The sequence below is a fragment of the Echiichthys vipera genome (assembly GCF_963691815.1).
Source record: "Echiichthys vipera genome assembly, chromosome: 5".
Classification (NCBI taxonomy): domain Eukaryota; kingdom Metazoa; phylum Chordata; class Actinopteri; order Perciformes; family Trachinidae; genus Echiichthys; species Echiichthys vipera.
Window position 1 is genome coordinate 1,026,233 of NC_139830.1, and position 5,019 is coordinate 1,031,251.

Sequence of the window (5,019 nt, forward strand, 5' to 3'; positions counted from 1 at the left end):
GAAGTGAAGTTGGTTCCAGTCTGAAGTAAAGTTGGTTCCAGTCTGAGTGGGTTCCAGTCTGAAGTTGGTTCCAGTCTGAAGTTGGTTCCAGTCTGGAGTTGGTTCCAGTCTGAAGTGAAGTCGGTTCCAGTCTGAAGTTGGTTCCAGTCTGAAGTCGGTTCCAGTCTGAAGTCGGTTCCAGTCTGAGTGGGTTCCAGTCTGAAGTCGGTTCCAGTCTGAGTGGGTTCCAGTCTGAAGTTGGTTCCAGTCTGAAGTCGGTTCCAGTCTGAAGTTGGTTCCAGTCGGAAGTCGGTTCCAGTCTGAGTGGGTTCCAGTCTGAAGTTGGTTCCAGTCTGAGTGGGTTCCAGTCTGAAGTTGGTTCTAGTCTGAAGTCGGTTCCAGTCTGAAGTGAAGTCGGTTCCAGTCTGGAGTTGGTTCCAGTCTGAAGTGAAGTCGGTTCCAGTCTGAAGTTGGTTCCAGTCTGAAGTCGGTTCCAGTCTGAAGTGAAGTCGGTTCCAGTCTGAAGTTGGTTCCAGTCTGAAGTTGGTTCCAGTCTGAAGTGAAGTCGGTTCCAGTCTGAAGTTGGTTCCAGTCTGAAGTCGGTTCCAGTCTGAAGTGAAGTTGGTTCCAGTCTGAAGTCGGTTCCAGTCTGAAGTGAAGTCGGTTCCAGTCTGAAGTCGGTTCCAGTCTGAAGTCGGTTCCAGTCGGAAGTCGGTTCCAGTCTGAAGTCGGTTCCAGTCTGAAGTCGGTTCCAGTCGGAAGTCGGTTCCAGTCTGAAGTCGGTTCCAGTCTGAAGTCGGTTCCAGTTGGAAGTCGGTCTAGTCTGAAGTTGGTTCCAGTCTGAAGTGAAGTCGGTTCCAGTCTGAAGTTGGTTCCAGTCTGAAGTCGGTTCCAGTCTGAAGTGAAGTGGGTTCCAGTCTGAAGTTGGTTCCAGTCTGAAGTCGGTTCTAGTCTGAAGTTGGTTCCAGTCTGAAGTGAAGTCGGTTCCAGTCTGAAGTTGGTTCCAGTCTGAAGTTGGTTCCAGTCTGAAGTTGGTTCCAGTCTGAGTGGGTTCCAGTCTGAAGTCGGTTCCAGTCTGATGTTGGTTCCAGTCGGAAGTCGGTTCCAGTCTGAAGTCGGTTCCAGTCTGAAGTCGGTTCCAGTCGGAAGTCGGTTCCAGTCTGAAGTTGGTTCCAGTCTGAAGTCGGTTCCAGTCTGAGTGGGTTCCAGTCTGAAGTTGGTTCCAGTCTGAAGTGAAGTTGGTTCCAGTCTGAAGTTGGTTCCAGTCTGAAGTTGGTTCCAGTCTGAAGTTGGTTCCAGTCTGAAGTGAAGTTGGTTCCAGTCTGAAGTTGGTTCCAGTCTGAAGTTGGTTCCAGTCGGAAGTCGGTTCCAGTCTGAAGTCGGTTCCAGTCTGAGTGGGTTCCAGTCTGAAGTTGGTTCCAGTCTGAAGTGAAGTTGGTTCCAGTCTGAAGTTGGTTCCAGTCTGAAGTTGGTTCCAGTCGGAAGTCGGTTCCAGTCGGAAGTCGGTTCCAGTCTGAAGTCGGTTCCAGTCGGAAGTCGGTTCCAGTCTGAAGTCGGTTCCAGTCGGAAGTCGGTTCCAGTCTGAAGTCGGTTCCAGTCTGAAGTCGGTTCCAGTCTGAAGTCGGTTCCAGTCTGAGTGGGTTCCAGTCTGAAGTCGGTTCCAGTCTGAGTGAGTTCTTCCTGTTCTCCTGAGGGGAAGTGGGGCTCAAAGCTCCAGAGTGTCAGAATAAAAGCATCGGAGTCGCTCGATGCTTAAAAGCTTCAGCGACAGGAAACACGAGTGTTCTGCTGCAGAACGACGTCACGGCGACAGGAAGAGCGTCCATCTTTGTTCTGTCGCCACGGAAACCTGCCCCGCAACCACGGCAACCACCTGACACATAGACTGACCAGCAATCAATGCTTTTATTGTGAAGGAGCTTCAGGGCTTTTATTTAATTTCCTTTGGTCTTCAATAAAAACACATGAGAAACTGTGTGTGTGTGTGTGTGTTTGTTTCTGTGTGTGTGTGTGTGTGTGTGTGTCTGTGCATGTGTGTGTGTGCGTGTGTGTGTGTGTCTGTGTGTGTGTCTGTGCATGTGTGTGTGTGTCTGCGTGTGTGTCTGTGTGTGTGTGTCTGTGCATGTGTGTGTGTGTGTGTGTTTGTTTCTGTGTGTGTGTGTGTTTGTGTGTGTGTGCGTTTGTTTCTGTGTGTGTGTGTGTGTGTGTGTGTGTGTCTGTGTGTGTGTGCGTGTGTGTGTGTTTCTGTGTGTGTCTGTGTGTGTGTGTCTGTGCATGTGTGTGTGTGTGTGTGTTTGTTTCTGTGTGTGTGTGTGTTTGTGTGTGTGTGCGTTTGTTTCTGTGTGTGTGTGTGTGTGTGTGTCTGTGTGTGTGTGCGTGTGTGTGTGTTTCTGTGTGTGTCTGTGTGTGTGTGTGTGTTTCTGTGTGTGTCTGTGTGTGTGTGTGTGTGTGTGTGTGTGTGTGTCTGTGTGTGTGCGTGTGTGTGTGTGTTTGTTTCTGTGTGTGTGTGTGTGTGTTTCTGCGTGTGTATGCGTTTGTTTGTTTCTGTGTATGTGTATGTCTGTGTGTGTGTGTGTGTGTGTGAATTCTGACTTTTTCAAAATAAAACACTTCAGTTCTGTTGCCGTAGTTACAGAGTGACGTCACCAGGGGGCGACAGACGCCAGCTGACAGGAAGTCCTCAGAGAAAAATAATTATGACTTTATGTGATTTTTAAATCAGAATTATTACTTTTTATTTCATCATTATGAATTTTAATGAATAATTATGATATAATTTGATACTTTCTCCTTGATCTCATGATAAAAACTTTTTAATTTTAATAACTGATAAAAAAAGGTCTCGTTATTTCCGCTCTCGCGCTCTTTGACTCTGTGATCACAGTCTCGTGCTCGTGTTTGATCTCTGATGATGTCGCAACCATAGACATAAAGAGTAGACGCCTCATCGAACGTTGGGCCTATTGGCGCTGACGAGCGGTGGAGCCGCCATCTTGGCCCGGTCGCCCGCTCCACTCAGTGTAAGGACAGGACACGGTTCAGCGTATTTTAATATTCACAGTGGGATTAACAGTAATAGAATATTCTGATATATGATATATGTGATGTATGATAGGTGTTTTGCAAACACTATAAATATAAACACAACAAGAGAAATCATTTATAGAGTATTAATAGGCTATATTTCATACATGAATACATAAATCTCTCTCTCACTCACTCTCTCTCTTTCTCTCTCTCTCTCACACACACACACACACACACACACACACACACAAACACACGCACGCACACACACACACACTCAGAGAAAATTAAAATACATATAAATCAAGAGTATCAATACAATTAGGTCAGAGAGAGAGAGATGACATTTTGGACACATCTAAATACAAGTCAAACAGACACACTTTCATTTAAAGCACTAAAAAAAACAAAAGCAAGAGCCGAACCCTATATGTTTATAAATATTCAGAAATGATCCATGCTCTGCCAGTCGCATAGTCATGGTAGTGGAGAGGAGAGGGAGCGAGTGTGTGTGTGGTATAAAAATATATATAACATTTTGTTAAATCGATCATTTTCACACTGTTTTGTTCTTGCACAATTACCAATTAGAGTGTAGCTCTAATTGGTAAAGAAAGTGATGTTGTAGGAGTACTTTGTATAGTATCTAAAATGACTGTGTCCTTTGATTTTAGGCAAGGTCTAATTATGTGAATGTCTTCTTTATTACATATTTTAATTATGAAGTAATTGTATTTAATGTGCGAACAAAAACACGGGGCATAGTTCAGTAATATCCATTTAAATTATACAAACCATTTAAGATTTTTCCTTAGTTAAATAAATGTATGATTTTTTCTTTTCAGACTGTTTCAACTTCTGTGGTACAACTGAACTAAAAAAGCCTGGACTCATCAGTTATGCTTTACAAACATGTGACGTTCGTCCTGCTTTAAGTGGAGATGTGGAGAACCAAGTAAAAATGTATGGGACATTTTGTTCAGCTGTGAGAATATCGGGCACAGAGTGGAAATACATGTTAAATCTCTAATTCATTCTTTATAATAAACCCCACATCATGTTGCTCCTGTTTGATGAAACAGTTTAACAGCAAAGGATATTGGTCAGATTCTGTCACTTCTCCTTTGATAGTCTAAACTTTAAAAAAAAAAGTGACATGACATGAAAAATTATCTCATAATTCATCTCAATGTCATGTTCAATATTTAAAAAGACAAAACTGAGAATATCTGAGGTGACCTGAGATGAACTGTCTCTGAAGTGTCTTCCTGTCATGAAACCACAGCACATCCTCCGCTGACCTACTGCTGGAAATGTGCAATCCATTTACACTAGACCACATGTACAACAACCCCTCTCCTCCCTGCTTCTCCTTTCATATCTACACAGGCTTGCACACACACATCTGGCCGGGGGGTAAATTAACTAACATTCCCACAGAGGCTAATCTCCACGCCTCTACTGTGACAAGATAATAATAATAAAATAAGGGACAGCAGCTCCTCTGGCAGCTAAATATGTATCTACCTGCCACAGCCTGAGGGACTCACTATAACATTCAAAAATGCATGGATTTATGTATAATTGTTTAAAACTGTACTGTACCGTACTGATTATGAATTGTTATATTGTAATATTAGATTAGAGCAGGAATACGCTGCACAGTGCTCTGGCATCTTGTTCCTTCTGCTGCTCAACTCAGAGGCTCAACGAGTCACTCATAGAACTGATCTGGTAGGATGACCGATCCAAGATGGCGGCCGCATTTCTCGCGGCCCAACGTTCGATGCGGCATCTACTCTTTATATGTCTATGGTCGCAACAACAAAAGAGGAGGAGCTTCAACCGGAATACACGCGCGCTGCACTTCCTGCACACACACACAAACACACGCACACACACAGACAGAGACACACACACGGAGAGAGTGACACACACACGGAGAGAGAGAGACACACACACACACACACGGAGACAGAGAGTGACACACATTCACAGAGAGAGACACACACA